General features: G+C 32.6%; 1 pseudogene; it reads left to right on the top strand.

The window, feature by feature from the left end:
- The first annotated feature begins 13,651 nt into the window (after window positions 1-13,651).
- On the top strand, window positions 13,652-25,342 carry LOC108474408 (ATP synthase subunit a, chloroplastic-like; annotated as a pseudogene).
- The last annotated feature ends 414 nt before the right edge of the window (window positions 25,343-25,756 follow it).

The raw sequence follows: 25,756 nt of genomic DNA, 5'->3' as shown, positions 1-25,756 counted from the left end.
ATTTAAACACTTTAGGCATAGAATTTCATCACGAAATTTTCACACAATCATGCAATCATATCATAAACCCCAAAATATTTATAAAACAATTATTTCTATCTCGGATTTGTGGTCACGAAACCACTATTCCGATTAGGCCCTAATTCGGGTTGTCACAGAGTATCTAGCCCGTTAGGACTTGATGTGTTGGTGGATACGGTGTACCGAAGATGTCGAGTTAAGATTTAGGGTCAACTATTTTTGGCAGACTTGAGGGAGTTGCCCTTTCGATAGTTTGATGTAATTTTGAGAATAAATTTGTTGACCGATCATGATACAAGTTTAAGAAATAGAGCAAGGCCGCTTAAGCTACGTGGGTTGGACGGAACCAAAGTCCTAGTGACTAATGAGATTAGTGAATGCTTGTCTTATGCCATTTCTACGACTGTAGCTCGAAGGTTGATTAGTAGAGGCTACGAAGCCTTCTTAGCTCATGTGGTGGATACAAAGGTCCAAAGTTCCGACATTGGAGGACATATGGACTATGAAAGATTTTCTAGATTTTTTTCCTGAGGAGTTGCTAGGATTAACCCCAGACAAAGAGTTAGAATTTGGGATCGAGGTGTTACCTGGTACAGCTCTGGTATCCATTGCCCCGTATCACATGGCACCAGTAAAGTTGAAAGAATTGAAGACTCGGTTGCTAGAGTTACTTGAGCACAGTTTTATAAGCCCTAGTATGTCGCCATGGGGAGCACCAGTGTTATTCGTTTAAAAGAAGGATAGGTCGATGAGATTGTACATTGATTATCGTCAGCTCAATAAGGTGATAGTGAAGAAAAAATACCCACTTCTGAGGATTGATGACCTATTTGACCAGTTTAGAGGTGCTTGTGTGTTTTCTAAGATTGATTTAAGTTTGGGGCATCATCAATTGAAAGTTAAGGAGGGGGATATCCCAAAGACAGCTTTTAGGACTAGATATGATTTATGTGTGTTCTTGGTGATGCCGTTTAGGCTCACAAATGCTCTTGTAGCCTTCATGGATTTAATGAACTTAATTTTTTAGCCCTACTTAGATCAATTTTTGGTGGTTTTCATTGATGATATATTGGTGTATTCGCGATTTGAAGATGAGCATGATCACCATCTCCGAGTTGTGCTTCAACCCCTTCGAGAGAGACGACTTTTTGCCAAATTTAGTAAGTGTGAATTTTGGCTTTCTGAGGTGGCCTTTTTAGGTCACATTATCGTGGAAGATGGTATCCAAGTAGATCAGTAACAGATTCAGGCAGTGGTGGATTGAAACCCACCGCGTGATATTTCTGAAGTTTGTAGTTTTTTAGGCCTCGTCGGGTATTATAGACGATTTGTTAAAGGTTTTTCGATAATTGCTGCTCCATTGACCAAGTTGCTGCATAAGAGAGTTCCATTTGAGTAGAATGAAAAGCACCAACAATGTTTTGATCAGCTTAAGACAATTCTAACAAAGGCACCAGTTTTAACCCAACCGAAGTCAGGGAAGGACTATATAGTGTTCAGTGATGCGTCCTTGAATGGACTTGGTTGCGTTCTCATTCAGGAAGGTAAGGTAGTCACTTATGCATCTAGACAGCTTAAGTCGCATGAGCGTAACTACCCTACCCATGATTTGGAGTTAGTAGCAGTTGTTTTCGCATTAAAGATTTTGAAGCACTATCTCTTTGGGGAGAAGTATTATATCTATATTGACCACAAGAGTCTTAAGTATCTACTCACTCAGAAGGAGCTAAATTTGAGGCAACGTAGATGGATCGAGACGCTTAAGGACTATGACTGGGTCATTGACTACCATCCGGGTAAAGCTAATGTGGTAGCGGATGCATTAGGTCGTAAATCAGTGGCAGCATTGCGAGCAATGTTTGCAAATTTGAGCTTATTAGAGCACGGTGGTTTATTAGCTGAGCTTCAGTTTGGTTGCCAGAGCAGATAGGGTGAGGCGAGGAGAAGCATCAGGCTTCGAATTACAAGATGGTGATGTATTGTATTTTAGAGGGTGACTTTGTGTTCCAACAGGTGAACTAAAGGATAAAATCCTTCGTGAGGCACATAGTAGTCCGTTTGTTATGCACCCATGTAGTAACAAGATGTATTAGGAGCTTCGTCCATTTTATTGGTGGCCAAGAATGAAGAGAATGTGTCAGAGTTTGAAACTCAATGTTTAGCTTGTCAGCAGGTGAATGCAGAGTATCAAGTTCCTTCAAGTCTTCTTCAGCCTATCCAGATTCTGTAGTGGAAATAGGATAGAGTCACTATGGATTTTGTGACTGGGTTACCTATGTCACGGTGCAGACATGACATAATTTGGGTAATCGTTGATAGATTGACAAAGACTACACATTTTCTACTAGTGCACATGGACTTCACTCTCGAGAAGTTTTCCAAATTGTATATTGGTGAGATAGCGAGGCTTCACGAGGTGCCAGCTTTGATTATTTCAGACAAAGATCCACATTTTACTTCAAGATTTTGGAGAGCCCTTCATGAGGAGTTAGGTACCGACCTGCACTTCAGTACTGGTTTTCATCCGTAGACTGATGGTCAGCCAGAGCGAGTCATTCAAATTCTCAAGGATATGCTTCGTTGTTGTATCATTGAGTTTCAGGGAGGTTAGGAGGAGCATCTTTCCTTGGTCGAGTTCACATACAACAATAGTTATCAGTCTAGCATTCAGATGGCTCCTTTTGAGGCATTGTATGGTCGTAAGTGGAGGACTCCTTTGTGTTGGGCAGAACTTAATGAGGGGAAGTTTGTTTGTTCGGAGTTGGACAGGAAGACTGAGGATAAGGTTCGAATGATCCACGACAATCTAAGAGCAACTTTCGATCGTCAGAAGTCATATATAGATTTGAAGCGCAAAAAGATAAAGTTTGCAGTGGACGACAAGGTCTTCCTTAAAGTTTCACCTTGGAAGAAAGTTCTACACTTCGGACGTAAATGGAAATTGAGTCCCAAGTTCATTGGATCTTATGAAGTTCTAGAGAAAGTTGGATCAATGGAATATCGGTTAGCCTTGCCACCAAAGTTAGAGCGTACTCATAATGTGTTCCACGTGTCCATGCTTAGGAGGTATTGTTCTGATCCTTCCCATATCTTACCGCTTGAGCAAATTGAAGTGAGCCCAGACTTGTCTTATGAAGAAGAGCCGATTCAGATTTTGGCCCGAAATATTAAAGAACTTAGGAACAAGAATATCCCCTTAGTGAAGGTCCTGTGGAGGAATCACGTAGTTGAGGAGGTGATATGGGAGCCAGAGGAGTCCATGTAATTACAATATCCGCACCTTTTTTATTCAGGTAAATTTCGAGGACGAAATTTCTTTTAAAGAGGGGAAAGTTGTAACGACCCCAAATTCTCGAGTCAACATTCAAGTGTTGGCCTAGGTTGGCAATGGATAAATTTATTTGGGGATTGGGTTTTTGTTGGAATTAATTTGGGTGAATTTTGGTCCTTTTATAAGAAATTAAGGATGTTGGGAAGCTTGTGTGAAGTAAGGGAAGATGGATGGCTAATATGGTGATTTTACCATTTTTTGAATAAAAATCTTCTCCCAATTAATGAGAAAAGATGGTTTGGTAGATTGAGGCATGGGATAAATTAGATTTGTCCCTATTTTTCCTTATATTATAATTACCCTATTGTTTTTTTTCCTTTTACATTTCTTCATTTTTATTTTTTCTTTTTCTTCTTTTCTTCATCTATTTTTTCCTTAGCAAGTCTTTTAGAGGGAGAGAGATTTGAGTGAGTTCTCACCATTTGTTTTCATCCTCCAAATCTCAAAGAAGGTAAGGGTCTTGATTTTTTTTTTCTTTTCTAAAGTTCCATGGAAGAAAAAAAAGTATCTATGTTCATCAAGGATGAAGGTGGAGGTTTTTTTTTTTTTTTTTGGTGTTTGGAAGGGTTTGAGTTGAGGAAGTCTGTACCCATCTTCTCATATTTTATTTATTTATTTATTTAAAGTATGTATTTTGACATCTTATCAACTTTTATTTTTGTGGGAAATCTTGTGTGTTACATGGTTATTAGTTAAAGAGGGTGGTGAGTCTTCTAAAGCTAAGAGTAAAGGTAAAGTGGTGGAGAGCTAGGTAAGAAACTTTGTTGGTGTTCTTCCATCAATGTGGTACCCTCTAACTCTCCTATACTTCTTGATAAGTCATAAATATGATGCTTGTGTGATAATGCATGCATGTTATATGCTTTTGGGTGGAAATCTTGTTTGGATGTTTTCAAATGAAGCTAAAAACTTAGTTGTGAAATATGCTAGAAACAGATTCTTACATGAACAGTAAGTTCAAAAATTCACCATAAATTCTATAAAAATAATTAAGAATTGATCTATATATCGTTGTAACCGTGAGTCAGTCTAGTTTCATTTAGAACAAATGGAAATAAGTTATGATTTTTATTTTGAAAGATATGAATTTTTTAGTATTGAAAGGTCATAAAAATCTGGCAACAGAATTCTTATAAAATATATTTAGCAGTGAATTTGAAAAATCACTAAAAATTTCATAAGATAAAATAGCAAGTGAACCTTATATCTCTATAACCGTACATAAGTCTAGTTTGTTTAAAACAAATAGTGCTCAATTTAGAGTCATATATTAAGAGTTATTAATTTTTGAATGAGGAAAGGTCAGAAAGTCAAGGTAGCAGACTGTTACATCTCTTTAGTTAATATTTTAGCTAGAATGATAAGCAAGTTGAAACGAGAATGAGACTCGAATGTCATGTTTGTATTTTTGTAATTATATGTTTGATGCTTTATTTGTGCTCAGCCTTCAGGCTCTAACCTAACTAGCGGCCATGAGTGGCACTCAGGATAAGCCTACCACTACAGCAAAACTGACTTTTAGCGGCGTTTTTTTAGGCCTTTAGTGGTGCTTTTAAGCTCCACTAAAACTATTTGCGGCGTTTTTACAAGCACTGCAAAAAATGCCGCTATAGACGGCGCCGCTAAATTTTGCGGCTTTTATTTGGAAAAACACCGCTAAAGGTCATGGCCTTTAGCGACGTTTTTCCCACAAACATGGCTTTAGCGGCGCTTTTCCGGCCATGACCTTTAGCTGCACTTTTCCCACAAACGCCGCTAAAGGCTATGAAATTTAAAATATATATATATATATAAAAAAATCATGAAAAATATAAAAAATTAAAATTCATTATCAAAATATTGAGAAGAATAATGTCCATGATTTAAATATAAAAATTTTCTATTAAAATTCATTATCAAATTAAAATAAAAATAAAATATAGAATCAAAACTAAAATAAATAATAAAAATTAGAGTAAATATAAATATAGAATCAAAATAATAAAGCACCAAACTTGTATATTGCCCACCATTATAAGTCATTAAAGCAAGAAAAACAAAATGACTTAATTCATGGAATTCTCGAATGTTAACATCAGACATGAGTTTAAAACTTTGCCTTCGGATGGATGTTCAAAACCAGAATCCACAATAGATCAAAGCAGCTCCGGTTTCAGCAGAAAGTTTCTGAATCCCGAACTGTGAATTCCAACATACCCCCTACACCACATAAAAAAGAACATCACTTTACACTAAAACTAGCAGGTTATATTAGAACATTGTTTACCTTAAAAATATGTATAAATTAAAATCAACTAAGGCTAAAATACCTGAGGAAGTGCTTTGACACAGCTGCGATAAGTATAAAGCACTATGCCATCTTCTTCCCATCCTGGATAAGTGTGTTCTGCCATGCCATCAAATACAAGATCAGAGACTAAAACAAAACACTAAAAAGTTTATCAAAATTTTGCAATTAACTTTAGACTCTAACTAGCTTGGGCAAAAAATAAATATTTATGCATATAAGAAAAAAGGAGAAAAATAAAATAAATTGACATACAAGCTACTTGAGAGCTTTTGTGTCCTCTGTAAGAGCAGAAACGATAAGCAAAAGTAATCATGATGTGGTTCATATTTCTGTCCAATTTCATAGTGGAGAACTTGAAGAACTTCTCAATGCTCTGTAGATTATGAAATTAGCCAACTTATCAGAAAGAAAAGAAAAACAATCAGCCAAAAGAAAGAAGCAATAATTGGAAAAACATGGACAATCCATTTAATTACAAAAGAAAGAATGCTGACAAGTAAACTAGGAAGTTTATTTTACAATGCAACTGAACATTAGCATTTTTAATTCAAGCAACATATATCAACATTTTTAGTTTCATTTATGAATTTAAACAATGTTGAAAAACATTCAACTTTTGTGATAATTGATGGATAGAATGAAGATTCAGAGGTCTAGTGCTCAACCTTCCAATAGATTGACGACTTGACATAAGCAAACACAGAACTGGTAGGCCAATTTGCACAAATTTATAATAAGCAGTACTGTAAAATATCACACTTGGCAAGTGAACGATGATGGGGCAAAAGCAATGTTTCCTATTTCTTTTTCAAATTCTGTTTGAGATTATACAAGGTATAGGGTTTATGGCTTAGGTGCATCATATCTACTCTTCTCTTATCTTCCCAACCACAGGTTTAACAGGTCTTTTACCAACTTAATCTTAACATAAACATTGTATTTAGATTGAGAAATGCAATTCACATGTACATTAAACATATGACATGTGGAGTTCATACGGTAAGCAAAGTAGTTTAAAGTAAAATTTGTTGTAATTTGTTTCTTCATGAAAAGCACAAAAGGCAATTAAGAAAAACAAAATGAAAAATAAACTAGTTATTTTAGGTACATCTAACTATTGGAAATTTTGTACTAATAAAGGAATTGTAAGAATAAACTCAACAGCACACAGAAAAAAAGTCAATTACTCTGCACTAGGAATAAACAGGCTTCAATGCTGAATAGAAAACCTACAAGCCTAACTGCATTTAAGATAGAGGAAACACGTTACTGAAATCTAAATCAATATACCCTCAGTGAACAAAATATAGAAAAAGGAGAAATTCAGCAACCTGATTACAAAGTGGTTCTAATTGCAAACTCTCCACTGTGATTCGCCTTTTGACCTTAACTTTGTTAACTCGACCAAGATTTTCAATATTGCAATGTTGCTCAAACATGACAAGCTATAAAATACAAGTAATATTTTATTAATATAACTAAATTATAATATTAAAATTAAAATACTAAATAACATTTTAATTTGAAAACAGAACTAAATCTATTTAAATTCTGAAAAATAAAAATTATATTATATATAACAATATTTATGTATGCATAAATAAAAATACTCAATGCCAAAAGTTCCAACTTCCTAATCTGGATCTCCTGCACGTTCAAATAAAAATATATATGTTAACCAAAAATTTCTGAAGATGCTAAATTCAAAAATAATGCCAATGTAATAAAGGATTATGATATTACTGGATAGCTTTAGCATTGACAATGACTACATTTCTAAAATAGGATGGTTTCTCAATCATTTAGGTTGTTCCTTGACAAAAAGTTTTGAGAGTTAAGAGGAAATAATTGACTGAGGGTAGATGAAAAGATGGCACTAAGCTAACCTTGTTAGTGTTTGAGTGGTAAGAACATAAAGTGGAGGATCAACAACACTCTCATCAGCATGCCGCAAGAAGAGCAACAAAAATGAGAGGTTTCGGTGAAAAAATTAACCATCTATAACCAAGTTTTAATAATCATCAGTGTTCAACACAAATGAAGCTGGCAAGTCAAAGTTTTGAAGCAGAGGTGAAAGCATGTAATGGTCAATCTATATTTGTCAAGAAAACCCCCAAAAAGGATTCCAAGCACTAAGTAAGACCATTTTCACCAATAAAAAGCAACGTTTTACCTTAAAAGACTAGCATTGAATCATGGTATCTGAAAAAACTTAAAAAAAATAGAAATGATTATAAAGAAGCAGTGAATATGAACATTACATACTATGAATTTACATTCAATGCACTCTCTGTAAATGGTTATCAACATGGAAATGAAAGGATCCTTATATGAAACAAATGGTAAATATTGAATTTGGCAATTGAATCTTCATATCCTTATATTAAGTTTGGTCGGCAAATGAAAATGAAAGAAAACTAAAGCAACATGGTTCCAAAGGTAGAAAGCTATCTAAGTTAATGTCTTAGTGCACACATTTGTCTAAACCAATAGCTCTACCATGCTTTTATACCTGGGAAGACTCAATTAAGGACTACCACAAATGATGAATGCTAAGTAGAGAACCACCAAATAAAAAAACAAGGAAATTAAAAAATGTAATAGTTAAACTCAAGTATGTTATTCAAGTAATAACAAAAGATTCAGGTTTAATTATGAGCCTGGGAAGTGAGCTGAAGTACTTTTCCACTACAATCAATGAAATCTCTTCACTGGTGTGAACTCGGAAGCCTACAGTAGCAACAAAAAGGTACCTACTTCTATGGTCTTAAAGTTAAAAGAAAAACAGAAACCAATTCCATAATTTCATTCTATGGCATGAAAATAATCGAAGCAAGTTCAATTTTACATCGGGCATCCTTAGTCCGCCTAACAATATAGTCGATTCACATCTAGATTATTAAATGATTATTTAGTTTCATACCAAGAAATTTAAAGAGTTTGAAAGTAAATCTAAGTTTCATGGTGTAAAAACTTAGTATATCACGATTAGCAATCGATGAAACACAAAATTGGAATTTGGAATGATACCCTTCAAGGTCAATACTCAAAGCTTCTCGGTGACATAAGAAAGAAAGCATAAATACTAGGGTCCAAAATTGATCGAGCTTAAAAGCGAACATACCCAGATTTCAAATGTAGAAACTAATCAACATCCAATAAATTGAAACCAGAACACCCAGAGTAGCAAAAACAGCTGCAGGATTCTTTTAAATATTAGCACTAGAAACACATTTGCACCAACATTCAAAGAGGTAATAATCCACAAGTCTACAAATCAGCTAAGGTAATTATCTTTCACCCATAGTTTTTGCCTAATAAAATTATGCTCCCAAGTTGATAAGTAATCCGATTCAAACACATAATTTCACCTAAAATACAATAACTATAATATTCAAATCAGAATATTATTATACAAATTTAGAAAAATAAATGAGAAAAAGGATTAAAAATCCGAACCTGCATTACCTTATATCTAAAAGGAAATCATGAACCCGTTTCTAATACTTTGATTTAAGGGCATCTTAAACGAAACAAAAACATTGATCAAGTTTAAAAAAAAAAAGACAATGAAGAAATTAATGGTCAAACATTAGCTCCAACCAGTCCAACAATTAAGAATGCCCCAACAACAACACATTAGAAGGTATGCAAGCATGCTATTAACACATGAGAATTTATGAACAGTATAAGAACAAAACAAGGGAATTAACTCATCATTATGTACAAAAACCATGCTACAAAGGAACAAGCGTTGTAACACCCCAAACCCAGCCCAGACGTTATGGCCGAATCTGACGTGCCACATTGGAGTTGAAAACCCACGTTCCGTTTTAGTGTTTTAAAACCATACATTTTATTGAGTTAACAAAGTGTATGGAAGCTGGGCACCAGGTAGGTATCTGAGACAGAGGAGGTGAGCCATGAAGGCTGCTTAAGTACCAAGCTCTTTAATTGGATCCAATCCTAGACATGCCCACAACCATAGCCACACTTTGTTATATCGAGTTTAAATTTGTTTAAGTGGACGTCTTTGATAAATCGATTAATCGTGGTGTTGAGATATTTTGAAAACAAGTATCATTTTGAAAACACGTCCTAAGTCTAGCTCATTTGAATAATTATTAACCAATTTTTAAAGTTATTAAAATTAAAATAATTAGAAAAGAAATAAAAGGAAAGTTAAAATTGGCCTTATTACAACCCAAAATAAATAATAATTAAAGGAAATTAAATGAAAACCAACACTTATTTAAAAGCCCAAAGATGATCACCGTGGCCACTCTAAATCCTCTCCGCCCAAGTCCCCACATCAAGGCTCACCGCAAGGTTAAGGAAAGGGGTGAGTTTGGAAACTCGGTGTGCAACAAGCCCTTTCGAGCCCAAAACAATAATGACTGTTGGGTCTAAGCCCAAATCCAATCTCAACATATCTTGGGCCATAGCTCTTTTCATGTTTCATATTCCATAACACTGGGTCAAGCCTTTTCATATTTCATATTCTTGGTCAAGCCTTTTATCAGAAAGCTGTCGCCCTTAGGCCCATTTCAATATCACATATAATTTCAATGAAAGAATGCAACCCATTTGGGAGACTACTCAACCCACCATCCGCTACTCTCCACCCGTACCAACCAACACACCATGTGGGGATTAACTCGACCCACCCCGCCATACTCTCCTTTGGCGGCAAAGATAGCTTTATCATATAACCTGAGGCCTAGCCTCTTTTAATAATCGGGCAAAAGCCCTTTCAATAATCGGGGCATAAGCCCTTTTATAAGCGGGGCATAAGCCCTTTTGATAACGGGGCATAAGCCCTTTTGATAATCGGGGCATAAGCCCTTTTGATAATCGGGGCATAAGCCCTTTTGATAATCGGGCATAAGCCCTTTTCACTTCCTCCATCCATATAAAACCCAACCCAATGCAGTTATGATTACATCATGTGCATATCATACATATCATGTGCATATCATACATGTCATGTGCATCTCATACATACCATATTTATCAAAATCCCATGTATTAAAATCATACATAAACCCTAGGGGTATAATGGTCATTTTACCTAGGGGCAAAACGGTCATTTTCATGGTATAAGGGTAATCTCATAATTTTACCAAAATTAGGGTTTCCATGTTCATTAACGATTACTAACAATCCATGGGTGCAAACAGTGATTCGGCCCATTTTAGCGAAATCGAGTTATTGGGCCTAAAACCCTAATGGGCCCTACTTAGCCAATTTCGTCATCTAGGCCCATTTAGCCTATATTCCATAACGGTTTTAACAGTCTTATCATGCCATATAATGATTTCGTTTTCTACCAATTTTACCCAAATGGGCCCGAAAGCCCAATGGGCCCACTTCCCTCGAGGCCCAACTTACCAAGAACGCCAAAATTACATTCTTACCGTTTCCATCGTTCTCGATCACCGTCTCATCGATTCTAACTAACTAGTGAGCGTTCGCTTGCTCACAAGTCCTCGAAATGCCAAGATTTGGCATTTCGGCTTTTCGGCATTTTATCGCTTTAAGCTATGAAAGGGTTCGTTACACACCTGATTTGTGATATTCCTCGACGAGATCTCCTACACGATTTCTCCTATAATCATTTGTTAAATAGATCAGCTCGCAATAATTGAACCAAATCAAGAGCTATCCAATATTAACACTTACACATTCGGCCACCATCCATAATGGCCTTAGGCACCTTACCTTTGTCGCGATTGATGACTAGGTCTAACTACTCCGGTGATCCAAGCTACTCCAAGTCGACACTACACTTTGCTGCTCCTTTACTAAATAAACCACAAAATGTTAAAAGAAGACCCCATAAGGCCTATACCCACATTCGCCATCTCCTAAATTAGAGAGGTTTGCTTTTCTTAAACTCCCTAATATTGAATTGATTAAAGCTACGAGCACTTTCCAAGGTTCACTTACCCAAACGGTTTCAATCCGTGTTAACTCCGATTCAACGTAGTCGCAGACTCTAATACACTAGCGAAACCGTACCACAAGGATCCTACGAATCGGCCACCAAGTCACCCAAGGGTCTTTGTGCTTTTGGCTTTTGGGTCTTGAAGAAAAAGTGGTTATGGACCAAAAGGGTGTTGACAAAAGAGTTGAAAGGCTTTTAAAATAACAAGAATCGCTAAAAAGAAAAAGAACAAGTGTATACCTTTATAAAGCAATCGACTTCCTTTGACTCCTTCGGGATTTGGCTTGTTGATATTCGGTTAGCAATGAAAAGAATGATCGGTTCAGCTTTTACTATAAATGAAAGAGAGGAAGAATGAGAGGTAGAGAGTTTGTGGAAGAAATAACGAAAGAGAAAATAGAGGGATTAGCTTAAGAACAATTGGCAAGAGGAGAAAGAAAAGAAAAGAGGGGAATAGATGAGAGAAGGGAAGAAAATAATTAAAAAAAATGAGAAAATTGTTCAGCTTTTGGGAAAAATAGAAAAGAATAAGAGCAAAAAGAAATAAGATTAAGATTAGAATAAAATAAAATCCTTTTCCAATTTTAATTCCTTCCTTATCTCCTTAATTCATGGCCATAATCAAAGTTTGAATTTAATTCAAACTCCCACTGCTGAGCAGCAGTCCCCCACTCACTCCTCCTGCAGCTGGTACCGTTTCAATTCCATACGGTCCTTCCCACGCACGTTCAGCAAAAAGAATCACCCTTTTGCGCATAGCGCTGATCGAACCTAGGACCCCCAGGTTGCCCAGCACGCTGCTGGCCACTGGGACGGGCATTTGTTTTTAATAATATACCGTCACCTTTTATCTTAAAGGTTACCTGCTGAAGTCCCGTTCATTTTAAAAATATAACATTAAAACATACCTTCACCTGGACTTGAACCCCAGACCTCCGTCCGCCTAGCGCCCACGCCCATGCTACTGGCCACTGCACCAGGCTTCCTTCCTTGCTAATATATGGTCACAATAAATTATAAACCTTACCTGCTTCAGTTCTGGCCCACTTTAAAAATAAAACAGGATTCGCTCACGTACGGAATCGAACCTGCGACCTCTTTAACACACACATACGTTGCTTGTCACTACACCACAGGCTCTCTTTGTGTCAAACTTCATTCGTAACTTCCTTTAAGGCCTATTCCAACCGCAACCTGTATACTAAAAAAAAACCCAATTTGCGCACGCTGGGTATCGAACCTCAGTTCCCTTTCTGCTGCCCAACACTCCTAACCACTGGGCCAGACTCCTCCTTGTGTCTAATTTTAGCCTAACTTATTAATAAACCTTAATGTCCAGATCCCCTAAAGAAGCAAAAATAATAATTTTTTGCTAGAGTCTTGGTCGAATTTTTCCCACAATTTAAATACTTCTAAATTTATTTAAAAACTAAAATAATAATAATAATAATAACCATAATAATGAAGATTTCAAATACGATAATATATATAAATTTTTTTCCTAATAATAATAATTATAATTTCCATAAATCAATGAAAATAGATACAATAAAATTTTTTTGATAATATGTTAATTTAAACACTAAATTAACAACAATAATTGTATAAATATATTTGTATCTAATAATTATAATGATAATAATTTTCATAAAAATTAAAATATTAGTACTAACATAAATATTTTATCAATATATATATTTAAACACTAGTAATATTCAAAACTTCTCAATATTCAGGTTTTCTTCTATCCGAATCCCAGACTCAAAGCCCAACTCTTCTAGGCCCAATTTTTGGGGCGTTACAAGCGTGGAGGGGGTTCTTAATATAACAATGAACAAAGAAGATTAAGCCTATTAACAAAATTCACAAACAAATATTTGAAGTTCCATTTACTAATTCTTGAAATGTTCTTTCAAACAAAATTATAAACTAACAAAACTTACTCAAGTAATTAAAGAAAACGGATATGAGATTCTAAATTTAGCAAAAATCAAAGCAAGAAGTGTACAGAAAGCGAACTGAAACAACACTTACTACTTTGATGTAGTGATAATGAAGAATGATGGAATTCGTTGCTGGTAAAAGTAAATTTGATGCAAAAAGAGCAGGGGGTCAGCCCTATCCAGGGAGAAGTTCCAAAGTGGAAATCTCGTATCCTTTCTTATTAATACACCTTTCTTTCCAAATCAAAAACATGACAGTGGCATTATAAAAAAAATGGTTGTTCCCTGAGTTCGCTTGTTAACTTGAAAGCTTTCTCAATATTTTATTTAGTACCAAGCTTGTTCCTAGAATAAAGCCACAAACTTGTGGTTTGTGATTTTTTCTGCAGCAACGATAAGAAAATGACTTGAATGAAACCAGATCCTTAACCCCAGAAAAGAAAGCATACCTTTTCAATTGACAGAGTTTTAAACGAGGAAGACCTTGCAACAGAAGGAGCAAAATACCTTTCTACGACTTTCGTTTCCCTTGTAGGCCTATCACTTCTAGTGTCATTGGCTCTTTCTTCTCAGCCGAATCTCGACCAGATTTCCTAGAACTCCCCTTTCTACTACTACCTTTGAAGAAATAAAAAGGAAAAAGAAGTGTGATTGGTGTAGGTGTATTGACTTATGTTGCTGGAAATGGGAAATTTGGGGGAAAATTTTGAGAGTTATTTGGGGGATTTAGGGCGCGACGGAGATGAGAAGAAGAGGGAGTAATGAGCGGGTAACAAAAAATTGGGGATTTTGACTTTCCCTTTCTGCGGCGTTTCCACTAAAAACGCCATTATAGTTTAACTTTTTACGGCATTTTTTTATAAAAACACCATTATATCTTAATTTTTTGTGGCATTTTACCTAAAAAATGCCACTATTATTTAATTTTAAATTTTTATATTTTTAACATATTTTTTCTATTTTTCTATTTTTTCTTTCAAATTTTTGTCTTTGAGATTATCATTTTTAATTTTTTTAATTTTGAATATTAAATTTTTAACTGAAATATGAACTAAAATATTAAATATTATGTAATAGCCCAAATTACATGGGCTTAATAAACCAAACAGAAAACCAAAAGAATAAAATAAAATAAAATGTCCAATTTGTACAGTCCATGTTACAAAAGAAATAAAGCCCAAAAGGCAAATTATACCCCATAAACCCATTGCACATATGGCCCAACACCCAATACCCCATTAGCCTAAATCAAACCCAAATACCAACAGTACCCGGCAGACCCAACCCGTTACATGACAAACCCATTTCTGAAAGCCTACTCCTAAGACCTAAGATGTACAAGGCCTAAATGGCCCAAGTTGTTAACAGAACACGGAAAGCCCTAGGGTTTCAGAAACCCTAGGCGCCTCAAATGGAAGGCTCTAGAAGCTAAACACCGTAATCAATGCGTCGGTTTGTCTTGCACCATTAGCATCGTGATTCCAGGCCGTGATTTCAGGCTTCAAGTCATGCCCGAGTCAACGCCGGTGTTTGTTGTTGCTAAATCTCCTCGATCACCTGCAAAAATGGAAAGAAACGACAGAAACAAAACAAATATGGCAGGGAATAACTTTAAAATATGCAAAATACTATGTACAGTGGCTATAAAAGCCCAAATCAGAATGATGTAAAAGGGGGGATTTTTTTTGGGCAGAAAAGAAAAAGAACACACAAATATTCACAGAAGAAATAAAAAAAATCGTTCATTTTCCAAGAGGTGATATTTTGTTTTTTTTTTTTCATGTATAAATATACAGATCTATTTATTTACTTTCTATTTTGCAAAAACTGTAAAAAATCGAAAAGAAAAAGGGTTACCTATGTTTTACCCAGAAACGAAGGCTTTTAGCCTTCTAAACCTCCGTACTCGGCGAGATTGGTGACGGCCCGTAGACGCGTAGGGGACCTGATGATGGAGACACCACGACGCTCCGAGGGTCTGCCCTCAACTCTCTTTCAGAGAGTTTTCTCTCATTTTTTTAAGGCAAGTTTAAAAATGATTTCAGGGCTAAATTTTGGTTTATATAGCCCCTTGAGTACAATGTCATTTTGGCTTAGTTCAATAAGCATTTAAACGGCTTCATTTCAACAAAAGATCCGCGCGTTGACCCGATTACCCGGGGAGGATCCGCGCGTTTTTGGAAAACGGGAAAATTGCCCTATTGATCCTTCCGTGTTCGGTATTTCCAGTTTAATTTCATTTTATTTTTTAATTTAGCCCAAATATTCTAATTCTATTTCAATTTGGCCCTCGCAGTAATTTAAAACCGTATTCGGGGAAACGGTGTCGTTTTGGGATTAGGAAAAATTACCCAGTGAGTCCCTCGGTTTTTATGCGCTTTCCAAATGAGCCCAAATCCTTTTTATATTTCTCTAATTAGCCCAAAGTTTCCAATTAGTTTTAATTTTAATCCTATTATATATTTATGTAACATTCATTATATTATATTATTTTTTTTATTTTTATTTATTTATAAATTACATATTATTATATTGTATTATATATATAATATTATTATATTTTTATTATGTATTATTACTCATTGATTGTATAAATAAATAGTTTTTTAAAAATTATTGTTAAATATATAGTGTATATTATCCTTATTTATAGTATTCATATTTCATTATATTTTATTACGTATTACATTTTATTATATATTTTATATTATTTATCATATGGTATATATTATTATATATTTTGGTTATAAGTTATATTCTATATTTTACTATATTATTTCTTACATTATTTCATTATAAAATATATATTATTTTATCACTCATTAGTTATATAGTTTCATTATTTTATTTTACTATTAAATAAATAAGTGTAATATCAATATTTAGTACATTATGAGTTATTATACCTAAAGTATAATCTATATATGTATCATTTTAAAATGGAGTCCTCTTTTTATTATTTTTATATTATTTAATATATTTCTAAATAGCTTATTTTTATATTTTGTACACTAAATTTGTTTATTTATTTTAGATTCTCCTTTATTTTGATATTGTCTAATGGATTAAATTTCACATATCATTTTATTCTTGCTTTTTTATATTCACATAAAATTAGTTAATTATGATAATTTAGATATATATTTGCATAAAATGTTGTTATGTATCGTTATACAATTTTTACTATTGAATTCATTACGTTCCATGTTGTATTTTGCATGTAATAATAATATATGTATGTTTGCGTTATTTATTATCATGCATGAAATAATAACGTATTATGTAATTTAGATCCTTGTTCGTCATCTTTACTATATTTGCATAAAATGATAAAACATATATTGTAATTAGGTTTATTCGATTTCTTGTGCTATGTAACACATCATTATTTTCAAGACAAAAGAAATCTCATTTGATTCAAAAGGAATTTTAAAAAGTAAGGCAAAGGCATTGTTTTGATATTTGGAAATTCGAGAAGTAGTGCCCTAACATGCTGGGTTGCAATTTCCCGTTTGTCCAAATATCTAAAATATCCTTTTTAAGCGAGTTTTATAAATCATAAGATGATTTCAGCTATGAAAGTTTAAAGATATCGTGTCCAATTTTGCTGGATGCGATATTTAATACTCCTTCAAAGCGAATGAATCTCGATTCTCTTAATTTGAATTATTACGGTTTTAAGGAAACCTCTTTTTTTAAATATTTTCAAAATTCTGACATTAAGACAAAATTATTCAATTTGGTACCAATTTTGGGCGTTACGAGGGTGCTAATCCTTTCTCGGACGTAACCGAACTCCCGAACCTATTTTCTCACAGTTTCGTAGACCAAAACATTTTATATAGTGATTCAATCACACTTTAAAAGATTGGTGGCGACTCCCGTTCTCGTTTTTCAAAAGTCGATCCTCGTTTTTCAAAAATTCCCCTTTTAAAAAAATGGTTTCGACATATTAAATATTAAATATTTTTTATTTTTAATTTTTAAATTTTAAAATTTTTTTGAAGATTTTTATAATTTTTAAATTAACATAAAAAATACAAAAGGAAACTTTAAGAGAAATAAAATGGAATCAGTGAATTAAAAAAATACAAAATGACACAGCAATACAAGCATTATTCTTTTAAGTATGGTCCGCATTAGTTGTTTAGATTTTTATATAATGGCATACTGGTTATTACATCAAATTTTATTAATTTTGTTACATGAAAATTCAATAAGTGTGCCATATTCTAGTATGATTATTTTCCTTACTTAATTCAAAACATCCATTGTTTGAATCGAGTTTTAAATAAAATTAATTGTAATTTTATAATTTATATCAATTTGAGTGCAATAATTGTTTGTCTATATAAATTAAATATTAAAAATATTTTTAGTTGAATCATATAAATGGAAAGAAAATTTTATAATTATAGTTATTCTTTTATTAAGTTGCTGTTATGGGTTAATAAGTATATTATTTTTTAAAAATAAAAAATAAAAGAAATATTTAACATTTTACTAGAATGAAGTGGATAGGGAATGAAACTGGACAAATATTTAATTAATTTATTTATTTAGAGATAAATAACAATAAAACAAGAACATAAATTGTTAACTTTAAAAAGTGAGCAAATCTTAAAACTTAAATTGCTTTCAAAGCCAAAATTTTTTTGCATCTTGGAATCATTGGCAAAGCCAGGTAGGTTGGTAGGGGCCGATTCTCCTAAAATGAAAAGTTTTTTATTAGATTCCTTTATAATTTCAAAAGTCACCATCAATAATTTTATTTTTCACTTGGACTAAATTAAAATTGTAACCAAGTTGTCAATGTACCTTCGTTTTCTAAAAGGATCAAGTTATGTTATAGTTCAATTCTTTTTAAAATTTTCAATTTAATCCTACACTTGGGAGTGATACAACAATTTAAGTTCAGATAACAAAATTAAAATTAAAACTTTATGATTATGACCAAAATAACAATTAATTTTATATAAACTTTTAAATTAATTTTTATATAAACTTTTAATAAATATATGAGTTAAATAATATCTTTCCGCATAGGAGTGTTAAATCTTAAAAAGAAAAAGTAATTCTCTTAACATACTTTAACAAATTGAATACTAAACCACTTAATCTATAAAAGCCAAAATATGAGATAAGTATTTGTACTTTTCAGAAAATTAAAATTTAATCACTATATTTCTATTCTTAAGAATTTAATTCCTCTATGTTTCAAATTTCTGAATTTAAGTTTATTTTTTAAAATTACTTTTTCATTATTATTAAATTCGTTAGGGATTTAGGATGTCGAATTTGGGAATGGGTGATAATACTTTAGGGATTTAGGATGAGGAAGAAGGGGGAAATAGAACTGGGGAAAACGGGGAAAATGTTAAGTGTATCAGGTGTGGGTAAAAAATAAGACAGCTAAACGACAAAGTTTTGAACAAAATAATTTAACATTAGCAGCGTTTATAACCTAGCGCCACTAAAAATGCACCAATTGCGGCGTTTAGGGTTTTAGGGGTTATAGTTTAGTGTTTAAGGCTTGGTAGGGTTTAGGGGTTTACTATTTTAGGGGTTATAGATTAATGTTTTATGTTTTTTTTAGGGTTTAGGATTTTGGTGTTATATAACTTTTAGCGGTGTTTTACCAAAAACGCCGCTAATGCCCTCTTTTTTAGCGGCGTTTTACCAAAAGCGCTGCTAATGCTCTGGTTTTTAGCGGCGTTTTACCAAAAGCGCCGCTAATGCTCTGTTTTTAGCGGCGTTTTAACAAAAAACGCCGTTATTGCTCAATTTTTAGCGGCGTTTTTGTTAAAACGCCATTACTGCTCTGTGTTTTACAATTTTTGCGGCGTTTTATCAAAAAACGCCGCTAAAGCCCTATTTTCCTGTAGTGTAAAGACACCCAAGATTATTTGACTAGCGGCCATGCGTAGTGCGGGACTATCTAGATACTTGATTATTTGAGCAATATGTGCAATCTAACAAGTTTGATATGCAAGCGATTTGGTTATGTAGATTTAATGACTCATGTTTTAATTATTCGATACTCATGTCATGTTTCTATGTATACATTTGATTTGCATGCTTATATTTATGAATTGCTCGTAAAGCTCAGCCTTCGAATTTTTTAATGTTCAGATTTGTAGACTTTTGTTCGTGTCCGAGGAACATCATCGACGAGAGACTCCTAGCATCACGTATTCAGGGTACAGTACCTTATTTATTAGTGGGTATTGTATTCCTAAGACCTTACTTGTATTTTTTTTTTTGTAGGTCTGTAACTCATTTATCATTTTTTGTTATTTTGACTGTTTTGATATATGATGATATTGGAGCTCCACATATTTCGTATAACTACTTTTATTACTATTTTCAGTATAACTATGTACGGTATTTTCTCATAGATAAAATGTATTTCAATAATTTAAAATTATTTGAAAATTTTGCTAGGTTACTCGGGTGACTTGATGTAGCGCCTTAGTATTCGAGTACTCGGTATTCGGGATTAGGGTGTTACATTAGTCCTTATCAAAATCTATGCCTATTAACTATCAATTTCTTCAATTCGAGCTCAAAATCATCAACCTCATCTTAATAATAACTTGCTAAAAACTTAACAATTGAACAATTTGATACATGGGCTAGCTAAATCAAGCTTCCATGATTCAAATTCCATAAAAATCAAAGAAAAATAGCTTAAAGAACTTACTTGAATAAATGGTCGAATGTTTCTTCAGCCATGGAGTTTTCTTCCCTTTATTTCTTTATAAGGACGATGGAGGGCTTAAAGATGATGATGGCATGTTGACATCCACTTATTTTTGTATTTATACTTATATTAAACTTAGGTTAATCTTGTTTAATTAATTTAATTATTAATTAATTAATGGAAACAACCATTATCATCCACTAATTCATGTTAAACAAAGGTTAAATAATCATTTTGGTTATTTGGATAATTACTATCTAGGTCCTCAAGCCTTTTCTAAATAAAAACTTAATAGTGATTGGACTTTTACGATTTAGTCCCTAAACTTTAATTAATTATCTTCTCGGTTAAATTACTTAACCAATATTTAATATATTTTCACAAAAACTTCATTAATATTTATATTTCATCATTACAGATTGGTTTACGGAAATAAGGTTCCAAAACCGCATTTTTTTACACCACTTAAAATCTGATCGTTACAAGATTGACGGGAAGATGTAGCATTCCTTACTCAAGTTTATATATGAGCTCGGGTATGCGGTATTACATTAATTGTGGAGGAAAGTTGTTTGAGACAAAAGTATTAATTGGATAAGATGGATCAAAAAGGGAGACCCAAATACAAAGTTCTTGCTTAACATGGTCGATGCCAAAAATAGCTGGAGCACTATAAAGGTGTTGGAGAATGAAAAGAGATATAAATTGGAGTTCTTTGATCAACTTACTAAAGAAATATTTGGATGTTTTAGGAATATCTCGAGGGAGGTTGATTATACAATAGTAATGCCTCTATTGGACATACTTGAGGAGTTGCTACAAACTTCGTTGTCTATTATTGATCAAGAGGACTTGTTCAAATAAACTAGCAGGGATGAGACAAAGGAAGCTATCTTTACCCATAAAGAAGAAAAGTCTCTGTAGCCAAATGGGTACACATTTCATTTCTTCAAGAGTGTTTTATTTCTTTCATACAAGGAAAATGATGCGAGCTTTTAATTTTACAACAGTAGCATTAGTTCCCAAGAGGCGAAACCCAAATTGCATTAAAGATTTTAGGCATATTTCTCGTTGTTTTATAATTTATGTGTGCATCATTAGGGTTTTGGTGAACAGGTTAACAAAGTATCTCCCAAACACCATATATAGGAATTGCTCAGCATTTGTGAAGGGTAGAAGCATCATAGATAACATCTTACTTGCCTAGGAATTTGTAAAAGGCTATGGTAGAAAAACAACTTCCCCTAGGTGTGCCTTGAAGATAGATTTGCAAAAAGCCTTTGACTCCATAAGTTAGGGTTTCTTACTTATTGTTCTAGCAACTATAGGATTTCCATTTTTTTCATCTCATGGATTGGAGGATCTATCACAAGTCCTAGGTTCTTTATCTCGACAAATGAAGGTTTAGTGGATAGGGAAAAAGGAGTACAACAAGGGGATCCAGTATCCCTTTTATCTATTCATAATAACTATGAATGTTTTATCTAATTTTTTGGATGCTACTGCTACCAATGGTCAGTTTTACTATTACCCCAAGAGTTACAGGCTTAAGCTAATGCATCTATGCTTTGTGAATGATTTTCTAATTTTTGCGAAAGGGAGTATGGAATCCATTATAGGGATATAATGCAAATTAAAATAGTTCCATAGCTTCTCTAGTTTACGACTTAATTCACCTAAAAGTGGAGTGTTCTTGGTTAGAATGACAATTAAAATTTCAAGAGATTAAAGAGACCACTAGATTTTTTATTTTTTTATTTTTTTGTTTTTTTTTTTATTTTTATTTTTTATGTGTAAGCTTCCTATGAGGTATCTAGAAGTACCTCTTGTTCCAAGAAGTCTAAGGAAGAGGAACTACATTCCACTATTTGATAAAATTAATACAAAGAATTTATTGTGGGGTAGCAGGGTTCATAACCGATGCTTGGGAATGTCTACTGATCTAGGAAACATTATTCTATGTACAAAACTAATGGGCTCGTCACTTCATGCTTTCGAGGTCAGTGCTCAATAAAATTAAATAACTATACTCAAGATTCTTTGAGGGAGGAGAAGACTGACACTACCATAGGAGCGAGGGTATACTAGAATTCAATTTGCAAGCCTAAAATAAAGGTGGGATTCGGGTTAAAGGATCTTATTGGTTGACCCAACCTCGTATTATCCATCACATATATAAGGTTGGGCAAAAAAAAATTTCAAATATTGAAAATCAATTTAAACTGTGGTATTTGGTTGAATTTTAGTTCAGAAGTTAAAAAATTACGATCATCTAAACATAAGAGAATAAAATCATATTTTTATTTAATTTATAAATATTTTTAAATTTTGTGATGTGAAAATAAATATTTTATAATTAAAATTGTAAAAATAACTTGAAATACTATATACAAATATTTTTCAAAAGAGCTATATAAGAGTAAAGTTTATTTTTATTTATTTGAAAAAATATTATTTTTACAATTATGAAGAAAACTTTGAAACTCTAACAAATAATGTTCAAAATGTATAAAACAAAACTCACATTATTAAAATAAAATCGAAAACTCCAAACCCAAAATTAATATGAAAAAAATTTAAAAATCGAATAAATTTGAATTGAATTATCATAAACGAGTTTAAAAAGTTCAAAAAAAATTCAAAAAAAAATTATTGAAGTGAACAAAACTCAGCCTACATATACAGAACATCCTAGTACATGCAAATTCATGGTGAATTGCCTGGATACTTTATACAACTACCACTTTCACAAAGTACTTAGGCTTATGGAAGAGAAAAAGTTCTTGGTGAGTAAAGTTTGGAATGAATTGAGAAATGAGACCATAGACGAAGCGGGTAATATGGAGCAAATTAATATGGTTTCCTTTGCATATACCGAAGCATTCATTAGTTGTGTGGATGGAAATTTTGAATAGGGTACCAACTAATAATAAGCTCCTTGCTAGGAGGAAGAATATAGAAGGCAGACATAAGCTCTACCTTGCAGAGCAGGAGACTCATGACCACTTTTTGTGTGTGCCCGTGCGCGCCCGTTCTAAATGGAAGAAGTTCTGCAAACATGTTTATTGGATAGACAACCTATTCAATGGTGCCATGAGCTAAAGTTGGCAATTTCTAAGTTGAACAGGAAAGCACTTGTATGATATCAGTCATCTTGTGCTTGGGTTGGAATGCGTATTTATATCTGATATGGAGAGAACGAAACCAAAGACAATTTGGCAAAATGCAAAAATCTAAGTAGGATTTGGTTGGTAAAATAAAGATGATCATAAGAACGAGAATAGCAGGAGCAAAAATTAACATGAAGATTCAATCAACAATCAGCTTTGCATAGCATAGGGAATTAAACAATATGTATAGATTTTGTAAATTGTACTTGTACAGATACTTGCAGAGATTCTTGATATACATAGTATATTCGTGAGAAGGGATGGTATAAAACTGTGATTCTACGTCATTCTTATCCTTTTTCATTAGGAGTATGACAAATCAAATTTTTTCTCCTCATTTTTAAGATTTTTAGTTGGATTTGAATTTTTTCTGGAGGAAAAAATTGAGAATCAGGAGTAAAAATATGATTTGTCATGCTCTTATTAGAAAGGGATAATAATGACGTGAAATTACAGTTTCATATAATCTTTTCTCATATATTCATAATAAATTTCAACTTGGATAATAAAAAAATTATCCAAAATAAATACAATAGGTTGGCTACGTTTAAATTTATAATTTTATATTTCTTAATATTTATTAGCTTATAATTATTTATGCTTAAATTTCTTTTCCTCTATATATATTGAATAGGTTTTATATTTGAAATGAATTTTAGTTAGTTTTTCATTATTGAAATATCATTTAAAATTTAGGTACGGTTTAGGTTATTTTTGTTTTCATTTTCATGGAATGTTTAGTTGAAAATTAGTTGAAATTTTGAAAAATAAAAATAAAATATATGAAAAGTATAAAACAATAAAATATTGTTTTCACTAAAATTATTTTTAAAATTTGAGGAGATAAAAAAAAATAACATTATTGATTTGACATAGGTTAAAACACACACAAAAGCAAAATCATTTATGTTTTCAACAATTGTATACACTGGTTTGAATATATATAAATGTAGGAATTTTTTAATTCTCATTGTTTTGTTATGGAAAAAGGTTACCAAATATAATTTTCTTTTTGAAAATAAATTCTTATTTCTATGGTGGCGAAGCAAAGTGAGGCAGACACAAGCTTTGCCTCAGTCTATTTTTGAAATAAACAACTCCCACACACTCTCTTTCCAAAAAAATCAACATATCAATAACTACATTTAGATTTGTTAGATTTGTTGCCAAAATATTAGTATTAACCTCAAAACTCCCAATAGATGGCCAATAACCCAAGGAAACAAAAGAATCGATTAAAATTTTCATATGACCTCCTATTTTATGTTAGATAGCCTAAAAAAAGAACTGAGTTCTTCTTTTCTTTTTCTTTTTTTTGTATTATATCGCTTTGACTCTTTTTCGATTTATTTCATTCTGTCATATTTTTATTATTCTAATTCTATGTATTTATTTTTTGTTTTAATAAATTATTAAATTTATTATTAAATTATTCATTATTATGATTACGATTTTTTGTTTACCTATGTCTAAATAGAGAAGAATATGCTCCATGAGTTCCCTTTATTGGAACTATGTTTCTATTTATTTTTGTTTCTAATTGCTCAGGTGCTCTGTTGCCTTGGAATATCATACAATTATATCATTGAGAGTTAGTTGCACCCACGAATAATATAAATACTATTGTTGCTTTAGCTTTACTTACATCAGTTGCATATTTCTATGCGATTGAGGTATTTCAGTAAATATATTCAACCCACTCCAATTCTTTTCCATATTAACATTTTAGAGCATTTCACAAAACCTTATCACTTAGTTTTCGACTTTTCGAGAATATATTAGCTAATGAATTAGTAGTTGTTGTTCTTGTTTCTTTAGTACCTTCAGTCGTTCCTATACTTGCATTTTCCTTGGATTATTTACAAGTGATTCAAGCTCTTATTTTTGCAACTTTAGCTGCGGCTTATATAGGCAAATACATGGAGAGTCATCATTGATTATTTTTTTTCTTCAAAATAATTTAACCCTTTTTTAGTTTAGCTTGGTCCAATCCAATTTATGCACAACTCAACATAATACACTTATTTAGAGACCATATATATACATATACAATGATCTGAAGTAATAACAAAAAATTATAATATTAGAGAATTGCAATAAAAGGGAAAGAAACTTAATTGAAAAGATCTTTTCCTAAAATTCAAGGTTGGCCGTTTTTTATTACTTACTTTTATATCATATTTACATTCAATCAATATTAGTTATATATTGATATTGTTTTTGTTTATTCAATTTTAATATTATGAGTCTTAATTAAAATAGGAATTTTTATGGTATCAATTTAGGGTCTATAATTTTTTTTAAAAATTGCTATTTCTATAGATTGATTCTCATTTCAGTTGATTTCTTCA

The sequence above is a fragment of the Gossypium arboreum genome, chromosome 7, assembly GCF_025698485.1.
Source record: "Gossypium arboreum isolate Shixiya-1 chromosome 7, ASM2569848v2, whole genome shotgun sequence".
NCBI classification, from domain to species: Eukaryota; Viridiplantae; Streptophyta; class Magnoliopsida; order Malvales; family Malvaceae; genus Gossypium; species Gossypium arboreum.
This window is presented reverse-complemented; position numbering and strand designations above follow the sequence as displayed.